Source organism: Sturnira hondurensis, unplaced genomic scaffold (assembly GCF_014824575.4).
Source record: "Sturnira hondurensis isolate 20B ecotype Veracruz unplaced genomic scaffold, ASM1482457v3 Scaffold0020119, whole genome shotgun sequence".
In the NCBI taxonomy this organism is placed as follows: Eukaryota; Metazoa; Chordata; class Mammalia; order Chiroptera; family Phyllostomidae; genus Sturnira; species Sturnira hondurensis.
The window spans coordinates 487,589-508,817 of NW_028092750.1; positions in this window are offsets into that span (position 1 = coordinate 487,589).

The following is a 21,229-nucleotide window of genomic DNA, read 5'->3' on the forward strand; positions in this document are numbered from 1 at the left end:
TATCTGCATAAAATATAATTAGATGAGTAAACATTTTTTATTAAATTCAGGGAAACACCTATTCCCTGAGTGTCTTGGTGCATATTAACATGATTAATGTGTAGTAGCTTCAGCTAGCTTTCCAGAAGATATTGAAACCATTTAATAAAATATTTTCTATTGACCTTCAATAAATGTCAAGGACATAAAAGTACATTCTAATGCAAACCTCAGGGAACTTGGATAAAGAAATAGGATTCAAACATGTAATAGCACAAGAATAGAGTAATAAGTCTAATTCTTTGGAGGGGGAAGTTTGCTTAGCTCTCTATCTCACCCAGCACAATATAAAACATTCTAGATATACATAAAAATTAAATTTTAGGAGGAAGAGAAAGGAAGGAAGGAGGGAAGGGAGTGAGTGAGGAAGAAAGTGAACAGTAAATGCATGCTCTTAGTACTTTTTTTAGATTTGATTATATAAAATAACAGGTTTATTTATATTTTTATTCAGGACATCAGAAAATGTGACTTAAGAATGAAAAGTCAACATCTTGAAAGAATATTTGCAACCTATGTTATAAATAAAATATTAATGTCAGAATAGCAATATATAAAGAACCTACCACATTAATGAGGAAATTTTGATAAAACAAAATGTTATTATTAAGAAAGGAAAATTAGGCAAACCATCACAGAACTCTTCTTCTTGTCTTGAATTCACTCTAATAAGGCTTTTATACACTCTTGTCAACACTGAAACAAGGTAACCATTCATGCTTTAAGTTCTGCCATAGTCCAGTGGGGAAAATAAAAAACACTTTAGGAATTTCAAACTGAGAGCATTTGACACTGAGAATTGGTTACATAGGGATGGAAGATCTGAAAAACCAAAAGAGCGATGGTGAAACAACCCAGACATTTAACCTCAGCCAGAAGTTACGGCCATTCACAGGACTAGAGGAACCCAAGGCAGAGATGGTGTCACCAGGACCTGTAAGCCAGGGCTGTCTAGGGAAGCTGGCACCCACAAAGGAGTGCCTGGTGGTAGGTCCGACCCCAGAGGCAGAGAGGACCAGTCTTTCCCTCATGCTGCACTTACTTCCAGTCCTCCGATGTGTTATGATCTCTCTTCTCCAGAATAGTTTCTCTTCCTAGAATTCTTCTATCTTCTGACTAATGCTGGCTAACTCCTAATCAATCTTCAGAAGGCTGCTCAAAGTCCACTCATTCTAGGATACCTTCCTGAATTCTGTAACCTAAATAGACTCTGTATGAATACTCATGTTAACCCTCTATCACTGAATTTCATTCCAATTATTACAGAATTGTCTGCCTTCCTGGACAGACACTAAGCTCCATAAGGATACACACTTAAGGATTTTTATTCATCTTGCTCCCTGCTGTGTGTTTACTGCATAAAACAACTTGACCCACAGCATGGAGATTAATAAAACATAAAAAATGGTTGATTGAATGATTTTCCTGTTGGGAAGTGCTCTGCCTAGTTTAAGGAGTTGTAACTGCCCCCCATGGATAAGGCTGAGTGAGCGACCTCCAGACTGTGAGCCACTAAGGAGACAAAGCTTATCTCCCTGGCAGGAGCGCTGCTTCTGCTTCATCCATCTCTGGCCCCCAAAGCTTGGTTGATTCATCAATGACCAGTAAGACTCCTCAGAGGAGGGGCAACCTAAGCCAGAGATGATCACTTGGGAGGCCCTCAAGGAAGGACTCGAGGGGCTGCAGCAAAGAGGGGCTGATGGACCCTCAATCCCCAGCTATTCTGATATAGTCTGAGTCCCCATTTCCATCTGGGAGAAGCACTTTGTGGCTCTGATCCACTTACACCTAAAAACCTATGACGGGGAGGGCAGTGCAGCCCTTTGCCGGCTAGAGCGGGTGATCAGGCATAAGAAAGAATTTGCAAAGTCCTGTGAAGGCTGCTTTGCTAAGAGTGCCTTCATTCACATGATAAGGGTCCAAGCAGGAAATGAGTATGTCTCCCGAAGTTTTTGCAACCCCCTTACCTGACAGACACTGACTCAGACTAAGCCCTCACATATCTTTGAAATGTTATCTACTGTTTAATCCTTGATGTCTGACATTGATTGATGAGCTTTACCTATGATGAGTATTCCTGTGTATTACGAACTTAATAAAAGCTGTTGAGGAAGAGTTTCTTGGTCCTTCTCCTTTGAGAGACTGACCACCTTTCCTCCCCAAGTAGATTATGTCTTGGTAGTTTCATTTTCATCCATGGTGGATGGGGGTGCTTGCATGCAAAGTTTCTCCTACATTTTCTGATAACAGAGATTTAATACCTCCTCAATTTTCTTTTGAAAACCCACCATCCCCTCAGTATATATGAATCAGGCAGATCTGACTTCACCTCCTACTCTCCCCCACTGAAGTAGTGGGTGCATTTTTCAGGTTTGGTCTCGCAGTCCACCCTGCTGACAATGCAACAATAGTCAAATGACCACATTGTTCACCTGGTCTTGATGTTGGGTTTTTTCTGAGTGACTACTTTAAGAGTTCTGCTGCTGCTGCTGAGATTGCTGAACTGAATGGTAATCCTCAGTTCAGGCATCTATGAAAGCCTAGAGCTGGTGGTAATCACTTTGCCATCAAGAGGACAAAATCTGCCCCAAACACGAAATAGAGCTTTGATCTGGAGTGAGAGATGTGAATGACTGAGTTCTAATGGTAACATCCTTTGAGACTCTGAATCCTTTCATGCCTAAAGGCAAATAGACCCCTGAATTTCTAGCTGCATGATCCAACAAATTGTTTTCTGGCTTAAGCCTGTTTGAGTTCTGTCACTTGGAACTGAAGTATCTTTGACCTTCTTCTCATGTATCCTGATCTTAGTCCTAAAATCTGTGTCATCTTCTTGATGACTTAGGTACTATGACAAAGGAACTTATTTCTTTGATGTTCATTGGCTTCTGCAGGTACCATAATAGACCCTGGTGATACACAGGGACCAAGCTATATACAGATGATGGTACTGACTAGGACAGAGGTTCTCCAACTCTCAGGGCCAAAGCAGCACCAGGAGAACTAGCAACATCTCTTCTCCTCTTCTCCACCTCAAGATATTCCAATGGAGTACTTCCAAAGGTGGAGTTTGAGGATATGAATTATTTTTATGCTCACCTGAGAAAGTTTTTTTCATTGCTTGAAGAGAGAGAGGAAGGAAGAGGAGAAGGGAGAGAGAGAAACATTGATAGGTTGCCTCTCGTACATGCCCAGACCAGGGATCATAGATGCCTGAACTGGGGATTAAAGCCAATCCAGGCACTTGCGCTGACCGGCAACCAAACCCACAAGCTTTGTGTTATGGGATGATGCTGCATCCAACTGAGCCCCACCAGCCAGGGAAAGAATCTGGATTTTTTTAAATAAAAATCACAAATCATCTTGATCCAGGCTGTTTTCAGATTATACTCAATAAAACACCAGAAGAAAGAAAACTAAAGTACTGGTTGCAAAGGAAACACTAGTGTTATCAGGAGCCTATTGTGGAAAGGGAGCTTAAGCTAGTCTGGAGAAATACAAACTCCCCCCTGAGACCTGAAGAAAGCCTGGAAAAAGAGTGTGGCAGAAAGAGAGGGGAGAGTGAAGGGGAGAGTGTGTGCATGTAGGAAGTCACCAAGCACAGTGGCAAGGGCACAGCTGGGTTGCTGGTAGATGGCCACAATAGCTGAGGATGGGGAGCAGGGGCAGTGGCTGGCCATCAGGCAGCCACAGTGGGCAGGGGCCACATCCTGGAGGGCCTTGTAAGCTGTCTGAGGGGGTTGGTTACCTGAAGAGTAAGGAAAGCCAGTGAAGGGCATTAGTCTGAGAATGACACGCATTTCATAAATTGTTCTGAAATAATACCAAGTACTTTCATTTGGGTTTCCTCATTCTATCCCAGGGCTCTTAGGCTGCTGGGAGCTGTTCCCCGCCCTGCCTTTCCACGTTACATTACACTGTCAGTTCATTCCTTCATTTACTTGGCCAATATTCTCTGAGTGCCTTCTCCCTACCAGCCACTGTTCTACACAGGAGGGAAAGAATGGTGAAAAAGCAAACAATCCTTCAGTCCCTCACAGACCTTATACTTCCCTGAGATGGGTGGGGCTGGATATAGGCGAACAAACACACAAACAAGCAAACACACACTAATCAAGAAGCGATTTTGTAAATGGGATAAGTGCTGTTCCACTTATAAAAATAAAACAAAGTAACAGTATCAATGAAGTAATGGAGGAGTTTTTGAGGTGGATCATCTACTTAATTATGAGGATCAGGGAAAACCTCTCAGAGGAACTTACATTTTACCTGAAATCACAGAAATGAAAAGTAAAGGTCTGGACCAAGAGCCTGTGAGCAGGGAGAAGAGAAGTGCAAATGCTTAAGGAACACCGGGCGAAGTGGGACAGAGGGCTGAGGGGTGAGAGCACCCCAGATGGTAGAGGCTTCGTTGGGATGACAATAAAAATACGCATTTGAAAAACACCCAGGCCATGATCATGGAATATGACATGATAAAGAGACACTCTAAAAAACGTCTTAAAATCTAAAAAGAGAAAATTATAGCAAACTCGTGGTCTCTGCAGTGAATTTACATGGAACAATAACTGAGCCTCACTGCTGCTATAAATAAAAACGTCAATGTCTATTTCTGGAGGACGGTGTGTGCAAGAACGGACCTGCGGGAGGGTTCGCGTGCACGGGATTCACTGAAAATGTGCCTCTGGGAACAAATCCCCAGGGGAAAGAGGGAAGCAGGGCAGGGAATATGTGGTTTCAGGCCAAGGCCCCACTGAGTATTGCTTAAGTCTGATGAGGAAAAGAGGCTGGGCTTTCATACTCCCCACCTATGGCTACCTTTGGGCACTAACTTCCAGGCACTTCTGGACTCTCTGGGAGGCAGGGAGGCTAGGCAGTTCCAGCAGCCATTGGCCAGCAGAGAGTGGGCAGCATGAACAGCAGAACAAAAAGCACACAGAGGCCTCTGGGGAGTGGCATTAAGAATGGGGAGTGATGGGAAACGGAACAGAAGTAAATGCGACCTTATTTTGTCACCATAACAACATAGCCTTTGTTAAGTGCCTAATGACGGCCAGACTGTCAGGGCTGGGTCCTATTTGTAACTTACTGCGTCCTGAAAATATCTCAAGCCCATTTCTCCAACTCTTAAATTGCATGTCCAAACAAGCATGCTTAGCTATCTCATTTGGAACTATGCTTAGAACTTGTCATATGTTCTTGAAAGTATCATCAACATTTTCAGAAACAGTCTAAATTCATTCAAATTTGAGTTTTCTAAATATGACATGAAACCAGGCTTAGTTAAAAAAAATTGAGGTTGACTTTTAATATGCTAGCACTGGCTTCACCGAGTCGGTCTTGATAAATTCTAAGGACAATCAAAAATTAGAACTTATAAAAATTGCTTTAGGCAATGATTGTATAACTGGCATAGAAGTGTTGCATTGGACAGGGTGCCCCTTGAAGGAGGCTGCACTCATGTAGCACATTTATTTTATTAACAAAGGTGTCCTTCACTCACAGCTGTGCCTGAATGGCATCTTTTTAATTGAAGATGGAGACAGAATGTAGGTAATCAGTTCCACAGTCTGGAACATTCTAAAGAAATAAAGCAGTCGCCCATCATCCTGGCTTTATTTGATCAGTTTTGATACTACTTAGTTAAAAAAAATGTGGGGAGAGGAAAGGGGTCCTGAGGACTTTTTCCATTCATGCCTGACCTTTGAAATGGAAGCCTTAGTAAAAGGTGGTGAAGCAGCGTCTTTGACCTCAGACGGCCCCAGCACACTGCATGGGGCTTGCAAAGGACACCGGGGACCTTTGGGCTCAGGAAATTACTGGCTGTGTCAATGAGGAAATGGTGCAATAGCAGAGGTATGGGGCAAATTAAATCACAAACTTGGAAGACAGCCCCCACACCCATCCAGCCAGGCGTCTGGGTTGCCCCAACCTACTCTGCAGTTTCAGGAATAATTGATTATGGCTTCAAGGTAAAGTTTGTCTAAAGCCAAGTTAAATAGGTTCCAGTACCAACCTGGACCTATTCAAGGTTAAAAAATTGGACTCATAAAAAATTACTTTCACGGCTCAAAAAACTCTATTCAATTCCAAACACAATATTCATTCAGCTTACCCTCACTAGGTATACTATTTTTAATAGTAATAATTAGTAATTCTTTAGTGAGAGCAAAAAACCCAGTGCCATTAATAAATTAAATATATATTCAAATAAATGTTAATGTTTTATTTCATTTTTATCTTATAATGCTACTTTTAATATATTTTTTTAAAAAACTATCAATACAGCCATACATGAACATTATTTATAAATTATGCTGAACAGCTACGCCACTGTTCTGGATCACCCCAGCCATCCTGAGAACAAAGCCTGCTCATCTGCTCTGCCCAGGGGCCACCCCAGCCCTATGTAACATGACCCAAGGGATGAGCTCCCCTGGCAGGAGCACCAGGATCCCTCCACAGTGGTGACCAAACATCAGAAGTGCCTCCAGCCTCTGCAATCCTCCAACCAGAAGAACAAGTCTTGTCCCAGGATGACAATCTACTCCCCCACCCTCTGCCCTGCAGAGGTTATATCAGAACTTCTCTCCCAAAACTTCCCAGAACTGAACCCCCAGCAATCTTCACTTATTCTCAGAGGATGGCCTCTTTTATTAAACTATCTCCAGTTCCCCCAGCCAAAAGCACAAACCTGTCTGCACACATCCCTCTCTTCCTCTCCTTTTCTGTCACCACACCAGAACAAATGTGCCATCTGATTGAAGGCAGTTTCTCCCACCTGAAGCCTGGAAAGCATCGCCTCTTGCTTCATCAAAGACTCAGCTTCCTCATTCATCCCTTCTCTGCTTGCGTCATCAGTTTCTCCATCTTTGTTGGGCCATTACCACTGAATACAAACATACCCTACAAACAGAGCAAAACCAAAGCTCTCTGAACCCTCACATTTCCTACCAGTGGCAGCTCCATTTCTTTGACCACTCCACAGGGAAACCTAACATGTCTTCACCACCTTGCTTCCCTTCTGCACCTCCCCATTTGCCCTCCCACTCCTTCATTCTGACTTCTGGTGTCCAGTGACCATATGTTTCCAGATCCAACAGACACTTGTCTGTCCTCTTCGCTCCTTCAGCAGTGCATAACCCAGTTTGCCAGGCCTGCGTCTTGAAACATTCTTCTGCTTTCTGCTTCTGCAGTGGCTGTCTATTGAATTCCTTTCACTAGGATCCACTCTCCTGCCTGGCAACAATACTCTGATTTTGTACCTCTCTTCTTCTCTTGGTCCTTCCATTGCAGACAAGATGCCTGCTCCAGCCTTGGACAACCAAACAATAATAGCACGTAATGTTTACTATGTGCAAAGCATCTTTCTAAATACTAGAAATATTAACTAATACTAGTTTTATGAGATAGGCATTATTTTAGACACATTTTAGTCACAACAAAATTGAATCACGGAATAATTGACTAGTCTAAGTTCATACTGTAAATAAAAAAATTTAAAAAAAGAAACCCACGCCCTTACTGTTTCTCGTATTCCCTGACTATAATCATTAATTAAGGGATCGGGGGTGGGGGTGAGTAGAAAGAAGAAACTCACCGTTGGGATTTGTAAGTCAGAAGAACATAGTGTGACTATGTAGAAAGAGCCTGCCTAAGAATAAAGTGGGGAAAATGGAAAACAGAGCCAAAAAATTATAAATGACATCTTTTGAGCACTTAGATCTAATCATTCCTGAAGCTGGATAATCTTAGATTTTTTCAATTGCACAATTCAATAAATTAATTTTTTTGCTTGAGCTAACTAAGAATTTTCTTTTAGTCATCACTTGCCTCCAAAATGTGTTTTTCAGTACAGCACGCTTCCCATTTTCCCCCTACTTCTCAGGGTCTTCTTTCTCTGCCTCTGTTGCCGATTCCTCCTTCTCCAACTGACTACAAAACACTAATGTAGCTTCAGTGTCAGGGCAAGAACCTCTCCTCTTTCTCTCTCCACCCTCTTCCTTGGGAAGCTCCTCTAGCCCATAACTGTAAAGGTCAACTTTATGTCAGTGACTCCTAAATTCACATCACAGTAAGTTCTTTCTGGAATTCTAGACCCATCTGCCAAATGTCTACCTAACACCTCCAGATGGATGTTTAATTACTATCACAAAGAAACCTACCTTCTCCCAAACTCTTCCTCCCCTGCCTTCACTCTCTCAGGAAATGACACCACCATCTGCCCAAAGTCTAAGTCACCCCTGCGTCTTCCATTTCTTTTGCTCTCTTAATATATCATGTCCCCTGGGTTCTATTTCTAGACATATTTTTGTGCAAATACCAAACCCATTCATTTTTTCCATCTTCATTACCACTATCCTCGTTCACTCCTGCCCTTTTCTAATACATTCAGCCAGCCCACGGAAGCCAGAGTGATTTTTTTAATGTCATTTCCTTGCTTAAACATTTTAATTGGTCCCCTTGGCTCTTGGAACAACTGCTACGGCCTGTTTCTCTGTTCTTTAAGGCCCCACCTGATCTAGATCCTCCCACCCATTTCATCACACAGAGCTCTCCCCAAATTCTCAGTCCATAGCAACACTGGCCTGTCTTTGAGTCTCAAACACATCAATTCTTTTTTTACCCCTTAACCTTTCCACTTGCAGTTTCCTCTGCCAGCTCTTCATGTGTGGCATTATTCTCAGCCTTCCAATATCGACTTGAATGTCATCATCTAGAAGCTGTGACAGACTTTATCATTCTGGCCCATCTCCCCTCACCCCTACTGTGCAGTTCTGACTTCTACCTGCTCCCACTTACATTTCTTTAACCGAGGGATTTTCTCTGGCCACAGGAACAGGAGACTGGAAATGCCAAAGAATGCCTTCCTTAATGCCCTCCACCCTGAGCCACTCCCAATGAATAACTGACAGCTTTGGTTTTATAAATACCCCAGCTCCCTCTCCCCTTGGAGGACATAACTCAGAGGTCCAAGTTCAACACCATTTCCAGGAGTTCCCCTGAGGAATTCAGCAGCAACTACCCAAGTGATAACATGGTTGATAAAGCACTCTTGACTGGCTCTTTCCCCATCTTCCCTCACTTAGCCACTGTCTTTCTATAGTTTCTCAAATTACCTCCCAAATAAACTGCTTGCATTCAAATTCTTATTTCAGAATCTGTTGCTGGAGTTACTCACACCAACAGAGAGGCCTCTCAGCACCACCCTCTACAGAGGCCACACTCAGATACTCAAAATTCATTAGCTATCTTATTTTCTGTATAAAAACCATTGCAATCCCTAAAATTCTTGCTAACTCATTGTTCATTTTTTTCTATTGGTTTTTCTTGGAATGTGTTCATTTTCTCAACTATTGTGTTCCCCTTATCTCATCTAGTACCTGGCAAGTAATAGACACCCAGCAAATATTTGTTGAGTGAATAAATAAATGAGTGAACCAGGAGTACTACTTCTTCACTATCATGCCGGGTTGTCCAATACCTGTCTTTTTATTAAAAGACAGTTTTACTAAATTGGCTGGGGAAAAGGTAGGTTGTCTCAATTAGGACTTTTTACACTACCTCCAGCCATACAAGGTATTCAGAACACTGAAATATTATGAAATGTTCTATTATTATTAAGGGAATAAATGACAGAGAGGGACTACAATCCAAGTTTTGTAAATCCAAGTCTAGTGGGATATCTACTGCCCTTCACTGTTACTAACTTTGCAGGGTATAGGTCCAAGTTTCCTTTTCCAGTATGGAGATGGATCTGCATCAAAACTTTTACAGCTCTTGCCTGCCTGACTTTTCTTGTGTCTAAGTTATGCAATTGTCAAATGGTTGCCAAAGGTCAAGCGTTCAGCTGTGGTCAAAAAACAAAGCATTCATTATGTAAGACTAACTGACCTGAATGACAAGTGAACCCTTGGCCAGTTAACGAATCCTTCAAACAGGCCACAATCAGAATCTGTTTCCTACCTTTTAATTTTCTCTTTTCACTTTGCTTAAACACCCTTTTGTAGTTGTGAAGTTGACTTCCTTTCACAGTCAAATTCATATAACCACTATCTCCAGGACTCACCTCTAGAATACAATTTACCACAATCTATTTTTTCATTTCTACTAAAATGGTTCTCCCCAAAATCACTCATTAATTTCCAAATTAAACTACCTTCCCATAATAAATTGCCTGGCTACCTTGTTTTCCTAAATTTTTCCTTTTTCTGTTACACTGCCAAGGTAAGCACATAGTAGGTGCTTAATAAGTAGCTATAGTCTGGTTATAATAATGCCAAGATTGTGTCCTTATTCAGAACTTTTGAAGTTCAAGGCATGACCAACAAATTGATATCCATCGCCTGGTCCAACCACTGGAGCAGGCGGAGGGCAGGAAACAGGAAGGGCCACTGGAGGAAACAGGAGCCACCCAAGGTAGCAGGCAGGGCTGTGGTGTCTGGGTAACTGAGCTAGTGCCTTGTATGCACTCTGTCCCTGAAGCAGAGAGTCTTACTCCTGACAGCAGGTCCCTTACCCCTGGGCAACAGAGCCATGGAAGGAAGCATTGTGCTAAGCACCACAAGGCTAGCCACATGATTGGCTGGGAGAAAAGTCCTCCCACCCACTGCTGGTACTTGATTGGGGGTGGGACCAAGGAAGGCAGGCAAATAGGGAGAGAGGTCAGAATGGCAGCAAGAGAAGGAAGGGCCTTGCTCACCAATGTGCTAGATGGTGCATTTGTGGGACTTTCTGACCCTGGCAGCTGCAAGGCAGAGGGCGGCACTGGCCCCACAAGCAGGTTCCAGGAAGGAGCCTAAGGCCTGGCAGTGGCTGGGAGAAAAGCTGAACCACCTGGGTGACCACTTAGTGGCCACTTGTGGTTCCCAAAGGGTGGTGTGTTAAATGGGAGGAGGAACTTTGGACACTGCCTCTGGTTTTGGTCTGTCTGAGGATGGCTGGGTTTTCCTCAGGATTTTCCGGAGGAGATGGGCTTTGAAACAAGAGTCTGCTGTTCTCCCAGATCATCAGCATCTTAATAAAAACTTCCTTCCTTTCTCACCAGCCTCTGCCTCTAGAATTTGCCTATTGATGGCAGTGGGCAGTCAAATCCCACGTTGGTTCAGTAACAGAATCACCCATAGACAGCTTGGCTATAACATTTGCTGTGTGAACAGACATTATAGGAGACATAGGTGGAATGGTTGATGAGTTAATGGAAAGCCTGAAATACTAGGCAATCAAATATGGTCTTGACTACACAAACAAAAATGGCCACTGATGGTCTCCCAGGCATCTAACATTCTACTGAATGCTACAGGGGGTTAAAATACATATAAATCCGTTTCACACCCCACTCATGCATGCAAACTTTTACAAACAACTATCTAGTTAGAAAACATTTTGTAGTCGTTTTAACTTAAAAGTTTTTTGATCAAACTATCAATGTGAAAAGGAATGTGAAACAGAATGTAAATCATGTAGGTGGAGGAAATAAATATTGACATCCTCTTTTAAGCAGATGACTTATAATTGATTTGTAATTATATTGATTTCCTTTTAATCATTAGCATACTATGTGATAGTTATCTGAGGCTATTTCTAAATCATTCATTGTTTTGCAACTCTGGATAAAATGGTTATCTCAGTTAGAAAGAAGTTTTTGCCTAGTAAACATCTAGGGAAGATTAAGAATACAAATTCCAAGAATTATCATCATTGAAATGACTACCCTACCCAAAGCAATCTATAGATTCAATGCAATTCCTAGCAAATTGCTAATCATATATTTCAAAGCACTAGAAGATATGTTCCAAAAATTTATAATGGAACCACAAAAGACCCCAAATAACCACAATGATCTTGAGAAAGAAGAACCAAATTGAAGGCATCATGCTACCTAATACCAGAACAGCATGGTACTAGCATAGAAACAGACATATATGAAACAGACAAGAGAGTCCAGAAATAAACCCACACCTTTTTGGCCAATTAATATTTGACAATGGAGAAAACAAAATACAATGGGGTAAAAATAGTCTCTTCAATGAGAGTCTTGGGAAAACTGGAGAAATGCATGCAAACAAACAAACAAACAAACAAAAATAGACCGCTGTTTATACTATGTGCAAGAATATATTCAAAATGGACTAAAGATTTAAATATAAGACTCAAAACCATAAAAATCCAAGAAGAAAACATGGGCAGTAAAATCTCAGACAGTTTTACAGCAATATTTTTTTCTGATACTTGTCCTTGGGTAAGAGAAACAAAAGAAAAAAAATTTAAATGGGACTACAACAAACTAGAAAGTTTTTGCACAGCAAAGGAAACCATAAAAAATGAAAAGACAACCCACTGAATGAGAGAAGATGTTTGCTAATGATACATCTGATAAGGGGCTAATATCCAAAATTTACAAAGAACTTATGAAACTCAACACTAAAAAACCCCCAAACAAACCAATTAAAAGTGGGCAGAGGACCTGAATAAACACTTCTCCAAAGAGGACATACAGATGGCCAATAGACATATGAAAAAAATGTTCAGCATCACTAATCATCACAGAAATGCAAATTAAAACCACAATGAGATATCACCTCACACTTTCAGAATGGCTACCATCAATAAATCAACAAACAAGTGCTGGGGAGAATGTGGAGAAAAGGGAACCTTCATGCACTGTTGGTGAGAATGAAGACTGGTTCAGCCACTGGGGAAAAGCATGGTATTACCTCAAAAAATTAAAAATGGAACTGTCTAATTGGATCCAATGATTCTACTTCTGGGAATATATCCAAAGAAACCCAAAACACTAATTTTAAGAATATGGGCACCCCATGCTCATTGCAGCATTATTTACAATTGCCGACACTTGGAAGCAGCCCAAGAGCCTATAAGTAGCTGAATGGATAAAAAGCCTGGGGTACATTTACACAATGGAATACTACTGGGCCATAAAAAAGAAGAAAATCATACCATTTGCAACAGCATGGATGGACACAAAGAGCATTATACTCGGTGGAATAAGCCAGTCAGAGAAAGCCAAGTACAATATGATCTCAGTCATATGTGGAATCTAGTGAACAAACTGGACTAACAGGCAAAATAATGACAGACTCACTGATCCAGAGCAGGCTACTGCTGCCAGGTGGAGGAGGCTGGGTTGGGAGGAGGGGATTGAGAAAAAAAGAGAGAGAAAACTCATTGATGTGGACAAGAGTGCAGTGATTGCCAGGGGAGAGAGAGGTACATGAGGGAGAGGACGGTACAGAGAAGATAAACGGTGATGGATGGAGATTTAACTTGGAGTGATGAACACACAATACAGTGTACATATGATGACCTGTAGTGGTTTGCACTTGAGACCTGTATAATTTTGTTCACAAGGGTCACCCCAGTAAATTCAATAAAAATGAAAAGAAAAGAGTACCAATTCTAATGTCAGAAAGATTTAGTTTCTGCCCTGAATCTGCCACATTCCACATCTATAACATTGGATGAGCCTTTTAATTTCACAAAGACTCACTCTATATATATATATGAAAAGAAGTGTCTTTAGGCATTGGGATTCTGGGTCATTTTTTACAGTTTTATTGATATATATTTCACATAATGTAATATTCACCCACTTGAAGTGTACAGTTGAGTGGTTTTTACTATATTAACAGAGTTATACAACCATAGCCACAATCTATTTCTAGAACATTTTTGACAATCCAAAAAGAAACCTCATACGCACCAGCAGTCCTGCCCTATTCCTGCTCCCCAGCCCTGCTCCTGTTGGAGGAAACCATGAATCTACTGTTTGTTTCCATGTATTTGCCTAGTCTAGACATTTCACATTCATACAACAAGGGATCTTTTGTGACGGGCTTCTGTCCCTTAGCAAATGCTTTCAAGGTTTATCTTCATTGTGACATGCATCAATTTTTATTCTTTTTTCAATTGCTGGAAAAATCTTCATTGTATGACTACACCAATTTTGTTTATCCATTCTTCAGTGCAGAAATACTTAGGTATTTCTACTTAGGGGCTATGAATAAATCTACTATAACATTCCTATACAAACTTTTATGGACATATACATTCATTCCTCTTGACTATAGATCTAGGAGTAGAATTGCTTGATTATATAAAAACTCCATGTTTAGCATTTTAAAAGACTGTCTTACTATTTTTCCAAAGCGGCTTCCCCATTTTCCATTTCCACTAGCAATATACGAAGGTTCTGTAACTGAACACAAGTCTGGCTGCCTGCCAGTACCTGAGAGGCAGGTGCTGATGTAAAGGAAAGTGGTTTACTTTCAGGTGCCTGAAACCTGGAAGATGAGGACCCACATCTCAAGGCCCATCTCCCCCTCTGAGTGGAGGCAGGGGAGTTTATAAGAAGGGAGAGGGGGACAGAACAAAGAGACAAAGAGATCAAGGGAGAGGTTGCAAAGTTCTCTACGCGCCAACAGGCACGGTCTATTCCGATAACACCAGTGACGGTCCGGTGTGCGTCATCCTGGTTTAGTCGTCCTGGCTTCACATCATCCTGGATCCACGTCATCTCAGCTTCATGTCATCCTGGCTCTACAGTTGAAGGTCAGCAAATCTCCTGGAGCCTGAAGGTCTGAATCTACATCTTTTGAAGTTAGTTCCTAGGATTCTTATACAAACATTCAACAAAGGAGTCTTATACAAACATTCTTATGCTGTTTATCCTTAAGCTACGCATTAGTCAGAGTCAGCATTTACAGAAACAATGTCAAAAGACTGGTGGGATGAGTTACAGTTTCCTACCATTACAATTTTCCCCTCTTATAGTTCCAATTTCTCCACATTCTTACCAACACATTATTTTCCATAATTTTTATTTTAGCAGTCATCAGGGCTGTGATTTGATTTGCAATTCCCTAATGACTAAAGCGGAGTATTTTTGCCAGTTTGCATGACTTCTTTGGAGAAATGTTTATTCAAACCCTTTGTCCATTTGTAAATATGGTGATGTGTATTTTATTGTTGAGTTATAAGAGATTTTATATATATTGTGGATACAAATTTCTGGTTAGATACATGATTCAAAAATATTTTCTCTTGCCCTGTCTGGTGTGGCTCAGTGGATTGAGTGCCAGCCTGCAAACGAAAGGGTGACTGGCTCAATTCCCAGTCAGGACACATGCCTGGGCTGCAGGCTAAGTCAGGTCCCCAGTAGGGGGCACATGAGAGGCAATGACACACTGATGTTTCTCTCCCTCTCTTCCCCCTCCCTTCCCCTCTGTCTATTATAAATGAATAAATAAAAATCTTAAAAAAAAAATTTTCCCTCATTTTTTGCATTATCACTTCCCCTTTTTATGGTTATCTGAAGCCTAAAAGTTTTAATTTTGAAAAAGTCATATTTATCATTTTTGTCATTTATGCTTATAATGTCATATTTATACAACCATTGTCTAGCTGATGACCACAAAAATTTACACCTGTTTCCTGCTAGTAGCTTTATAGGTTTAGCTCTTACATTTAGGTCTATGATATTTTGAGTAAAATATAGATATTGACAGTGATATTGAATATCATTTTACTCAAGATAATATCATTTTATTGAATGATATTATACAATATGGTGTGAGGTAGGGAGCCAAATTTATACTTAAGTGTTTGGATATCCAGTTGTTTAAGCACCATTTGTTGAAAAAAGTAATCCCTTTTTCAATTTCTAGGCAGCCTTGTCAAAAATCAATTGACCATGAATGTTAGAGTTTATTTCTGGACTCCCAGTACAATTCCACTGATGAATATGTCTATCCTTGTGCAAATACCACACTGTTCTGATTACTATAATTTTCTAGTAGGCTTTGAAGTTGCAAAGAGTGAGTTCTATAACTTTGTTTTCTTTTTACAAGATTCCTTTGAGTATTCTGGGTCCCTTGAATTTCCATATGAATTTTAGGATCAACTGTCAATTTCTGCAGAACAACTACAACAACAAAATGAAAACAACAACAACAACAGCAACAACACACCCCTGAGATTTTGACAGGGCTTTGTTGAATCTACAAATCAGTTTAGGGAGGGTTGACATCTTAACAATGTTAAGTTTTCAAATTAACAAACACAGATGTCTTTCTATTTATTTAGATTTCCCTTAATTATCTCCAACAATGTTTGTATTAATAATTTTCAGTGTACATGTCTTACAATTCTTTTGTTAAGTGTATTAATAAATACTTTCCCTTTTTGATGCTATTGTAGATAAAATTGTTTTTAAGTTTTATTTTTGTATTATTCCTTGTCAGTGTATAGAAACACAATTGATTTTTGTGTATTGATCCTGTATCCTGATACATTGCATAACTTGGTAATTAGTTCAAATATTTTTAGTAAATTTCTATAAATTCCTATCTAGGAAATTATATACAAACTCATTTGTAAATACAGGTTATTGTACTTTTTATTTTCCAAATTAGATTACTACTTTTCTTGCCTAATTGCCCTGGTTAGAACTTTCAGTACAAAGTCTAACGAAAGTGCAAAGAGTATATTTCTCTTGTTCTTGATCTTTTGTAGATGCCCCTTATCAGGTTAAAAAAGGTTTTCCTGCTCTTCCTAGTTTGTTGACTGCTTTTTCATTAAAGATCTCAAGACTTTATCAAAAGCTTTTTATGTATCTGTTAAGATTATTCATTTTTGTCCTTTATTCTCCTAATCTAGCTTATTACGTTGATTTTAAGATGTTGAACCACTGCTGCATTTCTGGAATAAACACCACTTGTCATGATGTACAGTCCTTTTCATATGTTGCTGGATTTGGTTTGCTAGTATTTTGTTACAGATTTTTTCTGTAACATTCATAATGGATATTGGTATATAGTTTTATCATAATGTCTTTGTCTGCTTTTGGTAAAAGGGCCTAATAGGCCCAGTTGAAAAGTATTACCTCCTCTTATTATGTTTTAAATGTGTTTATAGAGCACTGGTATTAATTGTTCTTTAAATGTTTGATACAATTCACAACTGAAGTCTCTGGGCCTGGTCTTTTCTAAGTTGGAAATGTTTGATTACCAATCCAACTTTGCTTCTTATAAAAGTCTATTAATATATTTTATTTATTTTTGAGTCAATTTTAGTAGTTTGTCACATTATAAATTATTTATTTTACCTAAATTATTAATTTGTTAGCATGCATTTATTTAAAGTATTCTCTAAACTTTTTTTACTTTTGAAGGGTCAATAGTGATATCCACTCTTTCATTCCTGATTCATAAATTTCAGACCTTTCTTTTTTCTTGTTCAATCTATTTAAAGTGTTGTCAGTTTTGTTAACCTTTACAAAGAACCATCTTTTGATTTCATTGATTTTTCTCTATTGTTTTTCTGATCTCTGTTCTATTTATTTCTACTTTGTTATTTTTTTCTTTCTGCTTCCTTTAATTGTTTTGCTTTGTTTTCTTATTTCCTTAAGATGAATGATTCAGTTAGTGCTTTGAGATCTTTCTGGTTTGTTAATATATTTTTTAACAACTGTAAATGTCTCTATAAACACTGCTTTAGTTGCACTCCATGTTTTGGTACATTGTGTTTTTGTTTCCATTTGTTTCAAAATATTTTCTAATGTTTATAATAATTTTTTTCTTTCACCCATTAGTTATTTAAAAGAGTGTTATTGAATTCTCACATTTTAAAAATTTCCCAAATGTTTTCTGTTATGATTTCTTACTTAATTCTATTTTGGTTGGCAACCATATTTTACATAATTTCAAATCTCTTAAATACAGTAGTCCCTCTTATCTATTTGGAAACATGTTCTATGACTTCCACTGGATGCCTAAAACCACAAACAGTACCAAATCTTCTATATACTGTGCTTTTTCCTATATATACATATCTTTTCACTTAAAAGAAGCACTTTACAGCTTCTCTTTGAAATAACTACATCACCAGCATCACTATTCTTGCACTTTGGGACCGTCATTAAGTAAAATAAAGTTGATGTGAACACAAGCACTGCGATACCACCACTTTCGATCTTCTCACAGAGACAGCTACTAAATGGCTGACAGACAGGTGGCTCATACAACTTAGACATGCTACCAAAGGAATGATTCAAGTCCCGAGTATGAGCAGGACAGTGTGAGGTTCTATCACATTACTAAAAACAGCACACAAGTCAAAACTTATGAATTGTTTGTTTCTGGAATTTTCCATTTAATACTTTCAGACCAGGGTTGACCATGAGTAACAGCATAGAAAGCAGAACATGAATAAGGGGATGAGGGTACTGTATAATGAGGCATTTTGGATGGACTAGAATAGGATCTGTCCTGGAGAGTGGTGTATGTATGCTTGAGAAGACTGCTTATTCTACCATTGTAGGGTGACAATTTCCAGAAAGCTCTGTTGTGTGTAGCTTTTGAACTACAGATTTAGCAGATGTAGTTCCTTCTGCCTAGTTATCTACCTGCATTAAAGTCTCTCAATATCATTGTTAAATTGTATATGCCTCCCTTGAGTACTGTCAGATCTTGCTTCCTATGTTTGGAGCATTTTTTAGGTACACATGTTTTAATCATTTCATTTTTCTGAGGGACTATCACTTTTATCAAAAAGTGTCCACTTTGTCTCTGATAATACTTTTTGTCTGAAAGCCTAGTTTGAATGATATAAGTATAGCCACTACAGTATTTTGGAGTATTTTTTGCATAGATTTCCTATTTATGTCTTTCAATCTAAAATGTGTTGTTTGTAGATAGCACATAGTTGGATCATGTTTTCTTTCTCGAATCCATTCTTTCAATCTCTACCTTTTCATTCACACATGTAATTTATTTTATTTACTATGATTACTGATAAAGAAAAATTTATGTCAGCCATTTTGCTTTCTGTTTGATGTGTCATGTGCAAAACATGCAAAATATGGCTTGCAACCAAAATAGAATTAAGTAAGAAATCATAACAGAAAACATATGGGAAATTTTTTAAATGTGGAAATTCAATACCACTCTTAAATACTTTTAAATATTTTTCTTTATTTTTCATTTCTGTATTATTTCATGTTAAGTAGATATTTACTAGTGTTCCACTTCAATTCCCTTGTCAATTCTTTTACTACATACTCTCCAAAATTATTTACTCAGTGGTTGCCCTGGGAATTACTTTTTACATTTTCACTTGTAACAATACCAACAAAATGTCAATGGTATACAGTTATTTTGCTCTTCTCTAGCCCCTTCCCCTCCTTTGTGCTATTATTGGCATACGAATTACATCTTCATACATGTATGGACTTATAACAAGTGTTTTTATAATTATTGATTTATGCAGTTGTCTTTTAAATAGGTTGAAGAAGAAATAATTACAAACAAAAATATATCTATGTTATCTCCTATAATAGGAGTTGTTTACCTTTGTTGGAGTTCTTTGTTTCTTCATATGGATCTGAGTTACTGTCTAGTGTACTTTCAATTTAGCTTGATCTCCTTTCCTTGGTATCTATCTCTTGTAGAGCAATCCTGTAAGTGACAAATTCTCTATTTTTGTTTGTCTGGAAAAGTATTGATTTTTCTTTCCGTTTCAAGTAAGAGCTTACCCAGATTCAGGATTCTTGGCTGACAATCTTTTTCTTTTAACACTTTTAAGTTGTTACCTCTCTTTCTCTCTCTCTCCCAGTCTTCCTGCTTTCTTATGAGAAGTCAGCTGTTAATCTCATTAAGAATACCTAATACATGATATGTCATTTTTTGCTGCTTTCAGTATTTATTCTGTTTTTGTTTTCATCCATTTGAGTATGATATGTCTATGCATAGATCTCTTTGAGTAGATTGAACTTCCTGATTGTATTAATTTTTTAATCAGTCCTGACAAATGTTTGGTTATTATTCCATCAGACATTTTTTCTGCCATTTCTCTTTCTGTCATCCTTTCAGGATTCCTGTTATATGCATGGTTAAAGTTTCACATAAATCTCTGAGACTCTGTTAATTGTTTCTTTTTTTCCTGGTCCTCAGATCGGATCATTTCTATTGACCTTTCTGAAATTCATGGCTTCTTCCTTCTGCCAGCTTAACTCTTCTATTGCTTTTATAGTAAAGTTTTCCTGTTATTATATTTTTCAACTCCAGGGTTTCTATTGGTTCTTTTTCATAATAGCTAATTCTGTAATAACATTCTCTATTTAAAGAGACATTATTGTCATGTTTTCCTTTAATTCTTAAGACATAGTTTCCTTTAGTTCCTTGAGCAATTAAAACAGCTGATCTTAAAGTCTTTGTCTAGTGAATTTAACATTTGGTTTCCTCATGGAATTACTAGAGAAAAACTTAATCTTTGTTGAAAATTGGACTTTTAAAATAATATGTTGCAACAACTATGGTATCAATTTTCTCCACCCACCCACCACTTTTCTTGTTACTGCTGTTTTTCTCCTTGCTGATTATTTTCATCAACTTTTCTAGATTCTGTATTCCTTGAAGTGTAAGGCCTCTGAGTTCCCTGATGGTTTTATTTTAATTCTTATTTTTACTTTTAAATCTCACTTCATAGGAGCTCTCCTGGTACAGTATAATGTAGTGGTCAGCAAATAGTTGGTCAGAAGACTTCCTTCAATACCTTACTTGTAAAAACACCTACCCTTTGCCAAAGGGATCTCCATGAAAAGGCCAGTTTTCAAGCTTCAGGTGATTTACAAGATGGTCTTAGCTTTTACTTGTCACCCAGGGCCTCAAAGTCAGCCACAGGTGAGTGAACAGTGCCTTCTTCTTTCCCGGGTCTTACCTGCATTTGCACATGGGCAGCCTTTTAGATCCCCAGGAATATGTCTGAACTTTTGGGATTTACTACGATTGTTCCATTCTCCAGGATTTTCCTTTTAAATTCTGTGGGCAGGTTCTTGCTTTCCCGACTGAAATCTCAGCCTTAGAAAACTGACACGTTGCCAGCAGTTCGCTGTTGTTTTCATAATGTCCAGGGCAGGCTTCCCCTACACACACTCAGTCACACATGTCCTGACCCGAGTACTAGTCAAGTAAAATAACCACTACATGCTGAGAGAAGTTTTCTGCCATACTTCATGTTTGGACAGAATATTGACCTGATGATGGTGCTTTTAGCAAATCTCAAAAAGCAGTTAGATCTTTCCATTATCTGTGTGCTGCCAACTTTTGGCTACCACACTACTGAACTAGGGAGGGAGAGTAAAAGGAAATAGCTCCAAGTGAAAATGTCACAG